The following is an 18,562-nucleotide window of genomic DNA, read 5'->3' on the forward strand; positions in this document are numbered from 1 at the left end:
CTAGAAGTCCATCAACAGATGAATGGATAAAGAAGTTGTAGTATGTATATGCAATGGAATATTACTCAGCCATAAAAAGGAACAAATCTGAGTCAAACTGAGAAGGATGAACCTAGAGTCTGTTATAGAGAGTGAAGTAAATGAGAAAGAGAAAAAGAAATATCATATATTAACACATATTTATAGAATCTGGAAAAATAGCACTGATGAGCTGATTCGCAGGGCAGGAATAGAGACACAACAAACTTGTAGACACAGTAGGGGAAGGAGAAGGTGGGACAAATAAAGAGTAGCATTGGAATATACACTTTACCATGTGTAAAATAGATGGCTAGTGGGAAGTATTAACACAGGGAGCTTAGCCTGGTGTTCTGTGATGACCTAGAGGCATGGGATTGGGTGGTAGGAAGAAGGCTCAAGAAGGAGGGGATATATGTATACTTATGACTGATTCACATTATATGGCAAAAACCAACAAAATGTTGTAAATAAATTATCCTCTAATTTAAAAAATATTTAAATGCTCTTTGAAAAGATACATTCACCCTGGTGTTCTTGGCAGCATTATTTGTACTTGCCAAGATAAGGAGGCAACCTACATGTCTGTCAGTAGATGAAAATGATAGAGAAGATGTGTTTGTGTGGACTACTATCCAGCCATAAAAAAGAGTGAAATTTTGCCATTTGCAACAACATGGGTGGAGTTGGAGGGCATGATGCTAAGTGAAGAAAATCATACAGAGAAAGACAAATACTGTATGATATCACTTATATGTGTAATCTGAAAAATACAACAAACTAGTGAACATAACCAAAAAAAAGCAGACTCATAAAAAACTAGTGGTTACCAGAGGGACGAGGAAAGGGGGAGGGCAGTATGGGGGTGGGAGACGAAGGTGCAAACTGGTATGTATAAAATAAGGTACAAGGATATATTGTACAACAAAGGCATTTTAACCAATATTTTATAACTAGAAATAGAGTATAACCTTTAAAAAGTGGAAATCATTATATGGTACACTTGTAAATTGTATTGATACATCCATTTTTGTTATTGTTTTGCAACCCCATGGACTGCAGCATGCCAGACTCCCCTGCCGTTCACTATCTCCTGGAGTTTACCTAACTTCATGTCCATTGAGTCAGTAATGCTAAAATCTTTTTTGATTATGTCAACTGTACTTCAGTTAAAAATAAAAGTTATTTCAGAAGAAGGTAATCAGAGATGTGAAGTTATTCTAGAAGATAAAATAGAACCTGGCTATTTAGAGAACTATATGTAGAGTCACACTATTCCTATACTTCTGAACACAGAGGGTAACTTTAATTTTAAAATCTGGAGAATTTACACATTTTATACAAGGAAAGGTCAATGTTTTTATTTTACTTCCTGAAAAGTATTTTATATGGGTTCTTGACACAGTGAAAACACCACAATTGTAGTTCTGACTGTTAATTTTTGTGACTACACCATATATGTAGTCATGAGACAATTAGTATACCATTCCTTTTATTCTCCATTGCTTTACCATCTGAGCCACCAGGGAAGTCATCATAGACCCAGAGCAAAGGATACATGGAACCTTGGATGGAATCGGCAGGCTCAAAGAAAGATGCCTGAATTTGGGCAACTTTATCACTAAATAGAGACTTCTATGAACAGCTTGTTCATTTGTATCTTTTTAATCCCTTTAGGTATATAGCAAAGGACTTTCCATGCTTGCTTTAGGCACAACTATAAGGGTAAAGAGAAAAGGCCATAGAAGCTCCTGTTTGTTTGTTTTTGACTATCCTATCTAAACAATGGCCTGTTTCCTCAAAGGAGACTCCATATATAGAAAGTCAAATCTGTAACCTATCAAGGACTTCTGACTTCAATCCTTCTTGCCTTTCTTTTCCTTGTTTATTATTTCAGGATATTTATTACCTTTTTTTTTTTTTTAACTGAAAATATTTTGGAGGGAATCTCCCAGTACGCCAGTGGTTAGGACTCTGGGCTCTCACTGCCGAGGGCTTGGGTTCAACCCTTGGTTGGAGAACTAAAATCCCATAAGCCACGCAGCATGGCCAAAAATATATATATTTATACTTGAATAGGAAATGCTTCCACAGTATTAAATTCTAAGAGGCAAAACAGTCCTGAGTGAAACATAACATTACCCTTATGTTCAAACCACTCAGGTCTCTTCTTCAGAAGCAACTACAATCACCAGTTTCTGGTGTGTATTTCCAAGATATTTTTATGTGTATGTAAATATATAAAAATACATGCACATACACACATTCTTTAAAAAGCATACACCTACACATAGTATTCCTTTTATTTTGTTCTTTACCTTGCTTCTTTAAATTCAGACATCTCAGATCATACTACAATAGTTGCTAAAAAGTTGCCACATTAAAAAACAAATGAAATTTTATACAGATTGTTTAGGCAGAATTGCATTGTGTTGCATTCATGCTCAGTTGTGTCTAACTCTTTGCGACCCCATGAATTGCAGCCTGCCCACCAGGCTCCTCTGTCCATGGAATTTTCCGGGCAAGAATACTGGAGTGGGTTGCCATTTCCTACTCCAGGGGATCTTCCTGACCCAGTGATCAGAACCCTCATCTCCTGTGTCTGCTGCATTGACAGGCAGATTGTTTACCACTGAACAACCCTGTTATATAGATGTCTTTGCAGTTCCTTCATTTCTAACATTTAAGTTGTTTTCAGGTTTTTTAAATTATAAATTCTGTATGATGGCTATTACTACTTGATGATTTTATATGTATATATCTAGGAACTACAAGATTAAAATGTATGTGTATTTTGCTGGTTTTCTGTCTTACTGCTGTTTTTTTATTTTGATGATGTCCACTCATGTATTTTTTATTTCCTTCTCTCTGCTTGCTTTTATTTAAATTAGTGTGCTTTTTTTTTCACTTTTTCAGATAGAAGCTTAATTGATTGTAAATCTTTTGTTTCCAATTAAAGCACTTAGAGCTATGGATTGCCCTTTAAACCCTGTTTTAGCTGCACCATAAATATTTGATATGTTATTTTTGTTATTATTTCAAAATATTTTATGATTTTCCTGTAATTTCTTATTTGACGTAAGTGTTGTTTAGAAATACGTTGTTTTAATTGTCAGTACATGGGGGTTTCTGAGATATCTTTCTGTTTTTTTAATTGGAGGTTAATTACTTTACAATATTTTATTGGTTTTTGCCATACATCAACATGAATCTGCCACAGGTATACACGTGTTCCCCATCCTGAACCCCCCTCCTTCCTCCCTCCCCATACCATCCCTCTGGGTCATCCCAGTGCACCAGCCCCAAGCATCCAGTATCATGCATCAAACCTGAACTGGCAATTCGTTTCATATATGATATTATACATGTTTCAATGCCCTTCTCCCATTTCATCCCACCCTCTCCCTCTCCCACAGAGTCCAAAAGACTGTTCTATACATCTGTGTCTCTTTTGCTGTCTCGCTTACAGGGTTACGTTACCGTCTTTCTAAATTCCATATATATGTGTTAGTATACTGTATTGGTGTTTTTCTTTCTGGCTTACTTCACTCTGTATAGTAGGCTCCAGTTTCATCCACCTCATTAGAACTGATTCAAATGTATTCTTTTTAATGGCTGAGTAATACTCCATTGTGTATATGTACCACAGCTTTCTTTATCCATTCATCTGCTGATGGACATCTAGGTTGCTTCCATGTCCTGGCTATTATCTTTTTGTAATTGATTTATAATTTGATTTGGTCACAAGACAAACTGTATATTTTCAATCTTTTGAAATTTATGTGATTTCTAAAAATTCATTGAGACACAACCTATGAGTTGGTGGGCATTCCTTCTGTTGAAATGAATATATATTCTGTAGTTTTTGAGTTTACTCTTCTATTATTGTTAATTAGGTCAGTTTGGTTTTCCAAGTTTTCTATTTCATTTTTTGTCTCATATTCTCATCAACTATTAATAAAGAGATATATTAAAATCTCTATTTACGATTGTAGATTTGTCTATATCTTTATTTATGTCAGGTTTTAGAAATGTATTTTGAAGCTCTCTTAAGAGATGGATACATGTTTACCATTGTTATGTCATCTTAATGAATTGATCTTTTATTATTATGAAATGTCTTTCTTTGATAATATTCCTTGTTCTGAAGTCTATTTTGTCTGATCTGAATATAACCAATTTAGCTTACTTATGCTTAATTCTTGCATGGTATTTTTTTTTTTTACTGTTCTTTTACTTGTAATCTATCTGTATTTTTATAATGTGTGCTCCTTATAACTATTGGTTCTTGTGTGTTTTATTGGCTAACAGTTTCTGACTTTTAATGAGAATATTTTGTCCACTTACATTTATTGATAATTTAATTTTGAATAAGTCTTGGGTTAAGCCTATCATATTGCTATTTGTTTTCTATTTGTCTTACCTCTTCTTTTTTATGTTTTTTTTTTGGCTTCCTTCCCTGCCTTTCAAATTCATAGTTTTTAATATACGATTTTTCCCTCTTTCAGCTAATTATCCATATCTTTTGTATTATTATTCTCAGTGGTTAGTCAAGAATTTGTAATTTCATCTTCAAGTTATCACAGTCTGCCTTCAAATAATATACTACATCACATATAATTTGACACCCCTTCTATTTGTTTTTGTTAAACTTTCTTTATATCATATTATAAACCAATTTTACAATGTTTAAAGAAATTAAGATATGAAAAAAATGTAGTTTATATTTACCCATACAATTTTTCATTTGCAAAGCTTTTCATTCTTTGTGTAAATCTGGTATTTCCCTCAGCCTGAAGAACTTTCTTTAACATTTCTTGTAGTACAAATCTTCTAAAAACAAATGCTCTGAGCTTCTGTTTGTCTGGGATATGGAATTCTTAAAAAGCCATTTTAATCAAACTACAGTTTTAGACAACATGCTAAAGATATGCTTCTAGATAAAATACCTATTTTATTTGCTTACCTTTACCGTGCTCTTTCCTAGCTCCCTTTGAAGGCAAGTGCTTCACTTCCAAATTACAAGATGAGTCTGTCAAACAGTTTGGAAGATGATAATTTCTTTAACTGTCACTTCACTGCCTCTTTCCTCTTTTTATCAATTCTATTATTAGGAATACCAGTACATGTCAAATTTAATGTAGAAGACCTGCTTAGAAATTCTCTAGTCCCATCAACTTTTAAGATTTGATCTGGTAGACCTAGCCATTTCATTGCACTACAGTCTGCCCTCTGTATCTGTGAGTTCTGCATCAGTGGACTCAACCAACCACAGATCAAAAATATTTGAAAAAAATTTCAGAAAGCTCTACAAAGTAAAACTTAAATTTGCCACATACTGCAACTATTAATATTTACATAGCTTTTACATTGCAAAGTAGTATAAGTAATCTTGAGATGATTTAAGGTATGTTGGGGACTTCCCTGGTAGTCCATTGGTTAAGAATCCACCTTGCAATGCAGGGGACACAGGTTCCATCCCTGGTTGGAAAACTAGGATCCCACGTGCTGTGGAGCAACTAAGCCCTTGCATTGCAACCGCTGAGCCTGCACACCACACTTGAAGAGTCTGTGCACTGCAACAAAAGATCCTACCTGACACAACAAAGACTCCATGTGCCCAATCTAAGACCAAATGCAGCCAAATAAGTAAATATTTTTAAAAATAATAAAGTATATGGGAAGATCTGTGTAGATTATATGCAATACTATGCTATTTTATAGCAGACTTGAGCATCCATGGACTTTTGTATCCATGGGAGACCTGAAATAATATCCACCTCCATGGATATTGAGGGATGACTGTGTAGCTCTTTTTAAGAAAAGGCAACACTAGCGCATGAACGGAGAAGGCAATGGCACCCCACTCCAGTACTCTTGCCCGGAAAATGCCGTGGACAGAGGAGCCTGGTAGACTGCAGTCCATGGGGTCACTAGGAGTCGGACATGACTGTATAACTTTCAAGTAGACAACCTGAGCGACTTCACTTTCACTTTTCACTTTCATGCATTGGAGAAGGAAATGGCAACCCACTCCAGTGTTCTTGCCTGGAGAATCCCAGGGATGGGGGAGCCTGGTGGGCTGCCGTCTCTGGGGTCGCACAGAGTCGGACACGACTAAAGTGACTTAGCAGCAGCAGCAGCAGGGCATGAAAAGGCACTCTGAAAGACTAGTAGAAGTGTATTTAAAATTTATTCTAATATTGTCTACAGTGATCAACAGTTCTATTCTTGTACATGAGCAGTTGAGGCCTTAAAGGAAAGTTAAGGGAGGAGTTTTCAAGTTACACAAAATTCATTTCCCTATTTTACAGTTAATATTTTTTATCTCTTACTGTCGAGAAATAACTTTAGAACTGTATACTAGCCAATCTTACTTTCATCAACTTTAGGACATTGTTCTTCAACTGCCAGTCTTCCCTCACTCTATATTAAATCTATCAGCAAACGCTGTCAGGTTTACCTCCAGAATATATCCCGAGTCTGACCATTTCTCTTCCCTTCTAGTACCCTCCCTTAGTAAAAATATTTTGATCTCTTATCTAGCTTCTATCTAGTAACTTCTTAACCTGTTTCTTTTCTTTTACTCTTACCTCCTAAGTCTTTCTCTACACAACAGCCAGAGTCATCCTTTTAAAATCCAAGTCGATCATATTACTTCTCTGCTCAAAACCCTCTAATGGTTTCCCCTCATGCTTAGAGTAGCAGCCAGTCTTCATCATGGTATAGAGTGCCCTGCATATCTGGTTCTACCTCAACATCCTGCCATTTTATCCCTCACTGATTCTGCTCCAGACACACTGTCTTTTCCTTGAACATGCTGAGCATGCTCCATTTTCTGGGCTTTGTTACTATTGGTTCCTCTGCCTGAATGTTCTCCCAGATATTCTCAAAGTTGGCATCATCTGTTTACTTAAATCTCTCCTCAGAGCCATATCACCAAACACTTTTAAAGTGGCAACTCTCCCACTTTGCCCCCTTGCTAGCATAGAAAGGTAGCTCTTTGTCCGTAATAAATGAGGAGAGACATCAAGAATATAAGTGAGGGTAAGTGAGGATTTCTAGCAGAAGACCCTTTCTGATCACATATGAGGTGCACATGTACATTATATAAGTGTGGATTTTATGCTTCTTAAGAAATTGATGGATCATGGAGATAGCGAGGGAGTTTTGCAAAGACTTCGACTTCATTGACTATGCTAAAGCCTTTGCCTATGTAGATTGCAACAAACTGGAAAAGAGATGGGAGTACCAGACCATCTTACCTGTCTCCTGGGAAACCTGCATGCGAGTCAAGAAGCAACAGTTAGGACCAGATATGAAACAACTGACTGGTTCAGAATTGGGAAAGGAGTAAAACAAGGCTGTGTATTGTCACCCCATTTATTTAACTTCTATGCAGAATACATTATGTGAAATGCCGGGCTGGATGACTGACAAGCTGTAATCAAGATTGTCGGGAGAAATTTCAGCAACCTCAGATATGCAGATGATATCACTGATGGCAGAAAATGAAGAGGAACTAAAGAACCAATTGATGAGCATGAAAGAGAAGAAAAAAATGTGAAAGAGATGTGAAAAAGATGACTTGAAACTCAGCATTAAAAAAACTAAGGTCATGGCATCTGGTCCCATCACTTCATGTCAAATAAAAGAAGAAAAAGTGGAAGCAGTGGCAGATTTTATTTTCTAGGGCTCCAGAATCACTGTGGATGGTGGCTGCAGCCATGAAACTAAAAGACACTTGCTCCTTGGAAGGAAAACTATGACAAACCTAAACAGTGTATTAAAAAGCAGAGACATCACTTGGCTGACCAATGTCCATATAATCAAAGATACGGGTTTTTCCAGTAGTCATGTACAGATGTAAGCTGCTGCTGCTGCTAAGTCACTTCAGTCGTGTCCGACTCTGTGCGACTCCATAGACGGCAGCCCACCAGGCTCCTCTGTCCCTGGGATTCTCCGGGCAAGAATACTGGAGTGGGTGGCCATTTCCTTCTCCAATGCATGAAAGTGAAAAGTGAAAGTGAAGTCGTTCAGTCATGTCCAACTCTTCACCATGGACTGTAGCCTACCAGGCTTCTCCATCCATGGGATTTTCCTGGCAAGAGTACTGGAGTAGGTTGCCATTTCCTTCTCCAACAGATGTAAGACTTGGATCAAAAAGAAGGCTGAATGCCGAAGAATTGATGCCTTTGAATTGTGGTTCCAGAGAAGACTCTTGAGAGTCCCTTAGACTGCAAGGAGATCAAGCCAGTCAGTCCTAAAGGAAATCAACCCTGAATACTCATTGGAAGAACTGTTGCTGAAGCCGAAGCTCCAATACTTTGGCCACCTGATGTGAAGAGCTGACTGACTGGAAAAGATCCTAATGCTGGGAAAGATTGAAAGCCAAAGGAAAAGAGGGCAACAGAGGATGAGATGGTTAGATAGCATCACTGACTCAGTGGACATGAATTTGAGCAAACTCTGGGAGACAGTAGTAGACAGAAGAGCCTGGCATGCTGCATTCCATGGGGTGGACTGCAGTCCCAGAGTTGGACACGACTTAGTGACTGAGCAACAACAAAAGAATTGGTTCATTGCCTAATGTATAATTATGAATTATGTAACTGATGAAGTTATTAGAAAACTCAGCTAGTTATTAGGAAACTTATTATAAAACTTTATAATCTACCTGTAGTGAATGTGTATCTCTGCAATACAGAATACATTATTTATGATTCCATTTTGTTTCCACCCTTGCTTTTCCCTCTTTTGTATCACATTTAATTTATGTTCTGCCATTATATAATGCTTTTTTTTTTTTTTTTTTTTGAGTTGGCTTAAATTCTTTCTGGAACAAGAGAGGATATAAACAAATAAACCCAGGAGTTATAGCATTGCCCACAGACATTTAAGTTGGTAGAACTGCCAAATAAAATGAGATCAGTTCTGTTTTCTCTGTTGTCACTGTTTTCAGTTCAGTAGGAAAAAAAATGCATAGTAACATTAATAACCTTTAATATGCATTTTTTCTAGAGAATTTGATTTTTTTTAGGGTAGGAAACATCTGTGGGATAATGTGTCCAGCATATCTCTTCTGGAAAAATTTCTCCCCATTCATATGCCTAACATGACTTTTGGTCCCAGATGTGTAGTTTAGGGACTATTTGCCCAAGCTTGGACACAGTTCCTTACCTACCCAGGCAAAGTTAATTTGTCTAGGGATAGACACATGACTCATTAATTAGGTCAATGAGAACCTCCCCTAATAATTTTGAATTTAGGACTAAAGTACCATAATTGAAGCTGTGAAATGTACAACTCTCTAACTATAGGAGCCATGTTTTTCTTTATGTGGAAAAAGGCGGACTGCAGTGATGATAGAAAACTAAGCTGGCCTGTGGAAAGAGATAATGAGAAAGACCTTTATAAGTTTCCAGTGTATCTTCATTTTGTACAATTCTTCCCTGTATAATTTTGCTAAACCAGTTCAAAATAGTTTTGGTCACTTATGACCAGAAGAGTCCTAACTGATGTTAGTCATAGGCAAGGTGAGTGGGTAGTAGAAAGTACATGTGGGTATAGAATCCATATCCTAGGAATTTCCAGGTGGTCCAGTGGTTAGGGTTCTGCACTATCACTGCTGTGGGCCTGGGTTCAGTCCCTGGTCAGGGAGCTAGGATACCACAAGACTCGCAGTGTGGCCATATCCTTACCCTGAACTACCTAAACCTCAGAGTGTGTCCAAATATAGAAAGCTCTTATCCTAATTTGGGAAGATATGCAAATTGTTGAGTAGTTAAGAATATGTAACACTTCTCATTAAAACACTTTTTTCCAAACTTAGACTGTTTCAGGTTTTTTGTTTGTATAATATTCTTATTTCAGAATCACATGCCTATGCTTTTATAGGCAGTAATGAAAGCAGAGATAATAGTAACATTAGCCTGCATTTGGTCATTTGGATGAAAAAACCCTTGGAATAGAATTAAGTTTTGTGTAATATACCTTGTATCATGTGACTGAATGTTAGCCAAGTCCCCAGGGACAAAGCTTTTATCGTTGGCAGAGTATAGCAGCAAGAACTTTTCATCTTATATTGCAATCAGCACTTTGTGTTTAATGTTTAAAAATATTTGGCAAACACAACAGAAGCAAGGTTTTAGATGTTACCTTTAATTGGACTTTAAAAATTAATATAGGGAAACAATGTTCTGGTTTTTGCCCTCTTGCCATTGACCAGATTAGAAAGAACCCATAGTACTTTTTCTCAGCTCTATTTTGTTCTTAATGAAGGTAGTGGTATTAAGAAGAAATTATTTGCTCTAAATGGTACTGTGATCAGTTGCATTTTTAGTGAATTTTTTCTGTGTATATAATCTATGTACAATAATATATAATGGTTCTTTACATATAAGAGAGATTATTTCAATAAATGTAACAGGTACAGGTATCAGTTTAGTTCAGTTCAGTCGCTCAGTTGTGTCCGACTCTTTGCAACCCCATGAATCGCAGCACGCCAGGCCTCCCTGTCCATCACCAACTCCCGGAGTTCACTCAGACTCACGTCCATCGAGTCAGTGATGCCATCCAGCCATCTCATCCTCTGTCGTCCCCTTCTCCTCCTGCCCCAAATCCCTCCCAGCATCAGAGTCTTTTCCAATGAGTCAACTCTTCGCATGAGGTGGCCAAAGTACTGGAGTTTCAGCTTTAGCATCATTCCTTCCAAAGAAATCCCAGGGCTGACCTCCTTCAGCATGGACTGGTTGGATCTCCTTGCAGTCCAAGGGACTCTCAAGAGTCTTCTGCAATGCCACAGTTCAAAAGCATCAATTCTTCGGCACTCAGCTTTCTTCACAGTCCAACTCTCACATCCATACATGACCACTGGAAAAACCATAGCCTTGACTAGACGGACCTTTGTTGGCAAAGTAATGTCTCTGCTTTTCAATATGCTATCTAGGTTGGTCATAACTTTTCTTCCAAGGAGTAAGCGTCTTTTAATTTCATGGTTGCAGGCCTCATTTCAACCAATAATCTCAATTTTTTCCCACAAAAATGCTAGATAGAGAATAACTGATTCATTTTTATCTGCTCTTCTAAGCCCTTGACAATTTCTAAAGGATGTACAAATGAAACAGCAAAACAGAGAATGCAAACTAGACTACCTGACAAGCAAAGTTTTTCCGTTCTTTAAGTAATTAAAGACAATGCCCCTGTTTCTTCAAGGTTCAGAATTAGATTGATACCATCAAAAGGTGAAAGAGGGTCTTTCTTGAGAATTAATAACTTTTGACCTCTCTCTGGGATTAATGTTCCAAGCCACCAATATATGTCACAGCCGACTCCATTGAGAAAATTCTATCCTTTACGTACTCTTAATGATTTCTACCAAGACAGAAGTCTAGGAAATGAACTACTCTTTTCCCAGTGTATCTGAACTAAAATTTCTTTGGTAGCACCAACAGAATCTGTGCAAAGATCATTGTCCTTAACTCCTACTTAATTTGTACCTGGAGCCTAGAGCATCTGGCAGGCACAATTTATTAACATAAGAGTTTAGACTTAGATCTCAAGTAAAAATCATTACACCTGTCTTTGAGAGTGGTTTAACCTTGAGAAGCCTTCCCTCATGGCTCAGATGGTAAAGAATCTTCCTGTAATGCAGGACACCCAGGTTCAATCCCTGGATCAGGAAGATTCCCCTGGAGAAGGAAATGGCAACCCACTCCAGTATTCTTGCCTGGAGAAAACCCCGTGGACAGAAGAACCTGGCGGGCTACAGTCCATTGGATCCCAAAGAGTCAGGCACGACTGAGTGACTAACACTTTAACCTTGAGAAAATTATTTAGATTCTCAGTCTTACTTTTCTGATCTACTACAAAATGTTGTTATGAGATATTATATCTGAAGTATGTTCTGTAGTACCAGGCATTTTTAGTTTCCCTAACATTCCTGGCAACCCACTGCAGTACTCTTGCCTGGAAAATCCCATGGACGGAGGAGCCTGGTAGGCTGCAGTCCATGGGGTCGCTAAGAGTTGGACACGACTGAGCGCCTTCACTTTCACGCATTGGAGAAGGAAATGGCAACCCGCTCCAGTATTCTTGCCTGAAGAATCCCAGGGATGGGGGAGCCTGTTGGGCTGCCGTCTATGGGGTCGCACAGAGTCCAAAACAACTGAAGCGACTTAGGAACAGCAGCAGCAGCAACGTTCCTTAGTTCACCATGTTCCATATTTCTGCCTCACTTGATCACAAGTCCAAATACTAGCCACTGTAACAGTCCTTTCTTTTCTTTTTTTTTTTAATCATATATTTCTATACATATGCATTTATTTTTACAAATTTCCATAAAAATGTTTTTTTTTATTTTATTTTATTTTTAAACTTTACATAATTGTACCTTAAACTGTCATCCAGGTAATGCTCTGTGCTTGGTCTCATGATCTTTCAGTGCTTTTGCTCCTCCTCAGCTCTTCCATTGTAACTGGTGGAACTGGTCCTCTGAGAAGAAAAGTACCCTAGGTCCTGAGGCTTTTCTCAGAATTATTCCTGTACTGACTTTATTTGGAGCTGCACCGAGAATTTGACTACCCCGATACACTCTAGAGTGGAAGCTCTATATCTTCTTCATTATATATTCATATGCCTGGGATATTGGTTGCTCAGTATTGTTCAGTTTTGTTTTGTTTTGTTTTGTTTTCTGTAGCTTCTGATTCATCATTCCCCTATCCTCACTAAAAATAATCTCTGGCACCTATCTTTCAACAATATGGCTATCTTGCTTTCTCGCTGTTTTTTTTTTTTTTCCCAGTCTCCAAGTTACTTTTCTGTTTTAATTAACAAATTATACCAGAATGGGAGTCCTTTTGCCTAATGTCATTGTATTCTGTTCTACATGCCATCACTGGGCTCAGTGAAATGTTCTGTGTGATGACAGAGTCACATGGTTTCTTGACATCCTTTTGTGTCTTGATGACTCTATCCCTGAAATATTATCTGATACTACACAAAATCTGGAGCTACTGCACAAGCAGTAAATTATTTTCTACATAATTCCATCTCTGTGCACCTAGGTGAAAGTCTTAACAGTTGCACTGCCACAACTTACCAGGAATCGCTGATTATTAGTTTGTCCTTAGCCAGTCAGTGAGTGAATCAGCTCCAGAGTCTTATCCTTAAAGTATGCTTTGTAGGACCACTTGTATCACCAGTTCTCTTAGGTTGGGTCCCCTAGAAGCAGAGCTCAAGAAAGAAATTCTTGTGCAATGATTTAGTAAGAGACCATTCTTCAAAAGAAAGTAAAGAAAATAGGAAAGGGCAGATAAAGAAGCTAGACAAAGGTGTGGTTTCAGAAGTCTAGCTTCAGTTTGATCCCATGAGGAGCTCTGGAGAATGAATGGTACCACACAATTATTCTCTTATGGGACAATCCCTCCATGCATCCAAGATGATGAGTTGGCTTTTGTAACCCTGTATTTGTTACTTAGCTGTTGTGGGCCACCCTAGGTACTTGACTCCTATATCCAATAAAGAGACTCTCATTAACAGAGGGTAAGATTGGCGAGGACTAATTTTAATTAAGTCCTAGTATTCCTATCGGAGAAGGCAATGGCACCCCACTCCAGTACTCTTGCATGGAAAATCCCATGGACGGAGGGGCCTGGTGGGCTGCAGTCCATGGGGTTGCTAGGAGTCGGACAGGACTGAGCGACTTCACTTTCACTTTTCACTTTTATGCATTGGAGAAGGAAATGGCAACCCACTCCAGTGTTCTTGCCTGGAGAATCCCAGGGATGGTGGAGCCTGATGGGCTGCCATCTATGGTGTTGCACAGAGTCCGGACACAACTGAAGCGAGTTAGCAGCAGCAGTATTCCAATGTGGAATTATATCTATGTTTTGTTTAGCAAGAGCCCCAATTATTAGACATTTTGATTGTTTTCATTTTTTCTATTGTAAACCAAATGAAGATTAACATTCGCTAAATAATTGAGCACATACAATTTTTAAAAAAGCAATAACAAGATAATGGGAAAAATATGAAAAAACCTGAGACTCTATGTCACACCTATATAATTTAAGGAAGAAATTTGAGTTAGGTTTTGGTTTAAAAGATGGAAATATGTTAAAAGTTGTTGCCTGGATATAGAGATGAGAAATAGCAATTAAAATGGAACCCAAAACTAGAAAAAAGTAGAAGTTTACATTTGTTAGGGAATAAGTGTAGTTCTTAAATTTAGGTACCCATACACATTTTCTAATCCCTTAAGAAATATATTGACATGTAAGACTCAGCTGAAGAGCAAGTTGAGGGATCCTCTTGTCGATTTAAGCATGTGTAATTGGACCTATATACCATCATTAAACCATAATAAGTAATTTAAGAATATGCTGTTGTTGTTATTTGGTCACTAAGTCATGTCTGACTCTTCACGACTGCATGGATTGTAGCCCACCAGGCTCCTCTGTCCATGGGGTTTTTCCAGATATGTATACACCCATAAATGAGAAAGAGACAGCACAAAAAAGTGGTCCAAAAATATGTAAGTTAAGGGGAATGCGTTGAAGAAGAAGCAGAAGGAGAAGAGAAAGTTGCATGTAAAACTAACACTAGGGATTTTGGTAAAGGAAGGATTGAAGAAAAAAATGATTGCTTTCTTCCAAATTTATTGTGGCCGTATCACAAGATATTCATTATTCATGCAGGAAAAATGAAATATTTAGAAAAGAGAATGAATTAGTATAAGATGGAAATGGATAACTAAAATTCCTGAGATATTTAATTCTTGAAAAAATACATCTCTAGAAAAGGAAGAAATGAAGAACCCCAGGGTTAGTAGAAGGAAAGAAATCTTAAAAATTAGAGCAGAAATAAATGCAAAAGAAACAAAAGAGACCATAGCAAAAATCAACAAAGCCAAAAGCTGGTTCTTTGAAAGGATAAATAAAATTGATAAACCATTAGCCAGACTCATTAAGAAACAAAGGGAGAAAAATCAAATCAATAAAATTAGAAACGAAAATGGGGAGATCACAACAGACAACACAGAAATACAAAGGATCATAAGAGACTATTATCAACAATTATATGCCAATAAAATGGACAACGAGGAAGAAATGGACAAATTTTTAGAAAAGTACAACTTTCCAAAACTCGACCAGGAAGAAATAGAAAACCTTAACAGACCCATCACAAGCACAGAAATTGAAACTGTAATCAAAAATCTTCCAGCAAACAAAAGCCCAGGTCCAGACGGCTTCACAGCTGAATTCTACCAAAAATTTAGAGAAGAGCTAACACCTATCCTGCTCAAACTCTTCCAGAAAATTGCAGAGGAAGGTAAACTTCCAAACTCATTCTATGAGGCCACCATCACCCTAATACCAAAACCTGACAAAGATCCCACAAAAAAAGAAAACTACAGGCCAATATCACTGATGAATATAGATGCAAAAATCCTAAACAAAATTCTAGCAATCAGAATCCAACACCACATTAAAAAGATCATACACCATGACCAAGTGGGCTTTATCCCAGGGATGCAAGGATTCTTCAATATCCGCAAATCAATCAATGTAATACACCACATTAACAAATTGAAAAACAAAAACCATATGATTATCTCAATAGATGCAGAGAAAAAAATAATACATCTCAGCTATAAGGATACTCAGAGAACTGTATAAACAAAAAAGAAAAATATTTTCGTAAAATTCATAATAGCAGTTGCCCCCTAAGAAAAGCGGGTATGCAGTTGGAAAGATGTATGTAGGTAGCTGCTAAGGTTACTAGCGATGGCATTTTTTAATCTGGGTGGTGGGTACACACATGTTGTTTTTAATATTCTGTCTTCAAAACACACTTAGAAGTCTGACGTATTTCCTCATAAAAAAATTTTTAAATAGGTTTTAATACAGGAAAAGAATTTTAAATAACCAAAAATTAAAAAGAAATTATAAGGACTTCCCTGGTGGTCAAGTGATTATGATCCTCCTGCCAGTGCAGGAGACAGATTCAATCCGTGGTCCAGGAAGATCCCACATGACTTGGGACAACAAAGCCCCAGGGCCACAACTATTGAGCCTGCACCGTAGAGCCCAGGAGCCGCAACTACAAAAGCCCGCGTGCCCTAGCGCCCATGCTCTGCAACAAGAGAAGCCACCTTACTGAGAAGCCTGTGCACCACAACAATGAGTATCCCCTGTTCATGACAACTAGAAAAAGCCCGTGAGCAGCAACGAAGACCCAACACAGCCAATAAATTTTTAAAAAAAGAAATTACAGTTAAAAATGTAAAGGAGGAACAAAAGAGTTTTGCTCACTTCACATGAACCATATTGATCTTGGTTCAACTTATCAATTCCAAAATAACTTAGAAGCATGCTAAATTAATCCTATTCATATATATAACAGAATATGATCATGGTAAATTGGTATCTAAACTTTAAACTCGTTACACAGCAAACAGAATTTGGAATAAGATATCTTTGTAAATTTACATCATGGACATGAGAACATCAAAATGAGGCTTCCATGCTGTTAGACTACATTTATGAGGAAAGTAGCAATTGCAGGAGGATAGAAAATTGTCAGTAAAAGCATTGTCGTTCTCCCAAGAAACGATCATAATAGTGACTTAGCACTAATATTAAGAAATGGCAGTGACCCTAAGCATGAATCTGTTTTTAGTCCACCATCAGCCAATTCTAAAATAATGAAACAAATATTAAGTGACAAAGTGGTATGTTCTTAAGACTGCAGCAAGACTATAAACATTGAAGAGCATTAGACTCTTAAAAAATAAACAAATCATAGGAAAACTTTATTAATGATTTATAAGAGAGGATACACATCATGTTAATTAAATTTACAGATGATACTAAATTGGATAGTGTTGACAAAACCAGTGAGGGCAGATAAAAGGACCTAAAGTGGTTAGAAATATGGGCAGGAAATGAAATGTGATTCAACCTAGAAAAATGTAGCTAATACATCTGGGGAAAAATAATCAGAAACACAGCCATTCAATTGGCAGGATATACAGTACTTGGAAAGCAGTAGTACCAAGAGACTTTGAGATGATAGTGGGTAGCAAATTATATATGATCTAGTAAATAAAATCAGTCAATGAGATTGTAGTCTGTATATGCAAAGGGTGGAAGATAAAAGTTATTTAAATGGTGCTGCTAAGATCACAACAAGAATACCAGTTTAGAGTATAAATACCTCAAATAAATAGAGAGTTGTGTTCAAACTGGACAATAAATATGTAATGGGCTTCACTTCAATTTGTCAGAGAAGATTAAAATAACAAAACATACATTTGTCCATCTCTGACTGAGTCTCGTTTTGATAACATTTCACAAATATTTGAAAGATGTAAACATCATAGAAGCCAAGTCATTTTGAAAGGTAGAGCAGGGGGTTTATAGTCAAGTAATGGGATGAAATTAAGTAACGGAAATTTAAGACTGAATTGGGGAAATGTTTCCTGACAGTGAAATCTATTAGTCTCTGGAATGGATTCCCTAGAGAGATAAGGGGAAGTTCCATCGCTCTAGTGATTGGACTAGATCAAGGCTTGGACAACACATTATTTAAAAAAAAAAAAAAAAAACAAGTAAAAACTAATTTGATCAGTTTGCATTGTCAGGAATGCACACAATAACATTGCTGGGTCTCATCCAATTGTCTTAGATGGTCTCAGACTTCTCTGACATGTTATGGCCTACCATTAAAAACTGCATGTTATTTTTTAATGAATGATTTCTAAAAGACCAAATTCATACTTTCCAGCTCATGGATTTCAATTTCCTGGATTATTATTTTTTCTCTTCCAAGTCATAGGAGTGCAAGAAAAGAAAACACCCCTCCTTTTCCCTATTGATGAGCTTTGGCCTTAAATATTCCAAGCCTTTTGGATCAAATCAGATGAGGTAGCTGAACTCTGAAGTCTCACTTATACCAGTGCATTGAAAACATATTTTTACTGCAGTTTTGCAACCACAACTATGCAATATATAAAAATTCATTCACTTCCTTTTCTGAGTTAATCCACAGAGAGATTTTTACCAGATGGTGTCCTGGAGGTACTATTTACTTTTAGCAAAGCAATATAACTGAGTTTGAAAAATATAGAGTAAAGTATGCACTTCATCCCAACATTAAAACATTCTGTCAGTTGTACTTTTAAATTATCTGGCCTAAAGTTTCTCTGTAATTTTGTTGTATGTCCCTGGCTGAGTGAAATAAATGTGGAAAAATTCTTTTAACAGATAATTTTAAACCAAAGTGTGATTCTTCCAAATAAAAACAAAAACGAATTAAAATTAAATTATATACCAGACTTTGAGGTAAATTATACACACACACACACACACACACACACACACACACACACATAAATATCTGTGTTTGGTGGGTGCTAGGTAAAGAGTCTGCCTGCAGTGCGGGAGCCCCGGGTTCGATCCCTAGGTCAGGAAAATCCCCTGGAGATGAAAATAGCAATCGACTCCAGTATCCTTGCCTGGCAAAATTCCATGGACAGAGGAGC

This window comes from Bos javanicus, chromosome 18 (genome assembly GCF_032452875.1).
Source record: "Bos javanicus breed banteng chromosome 18, ARS-OSU_banteng_1.0, whole genome shotgun sequence".
NCBI lineage: Eukaryota > Metazoa > Chordata > Mammalia > Artiodactyla > Bovidae > Bos > Bos javanicus.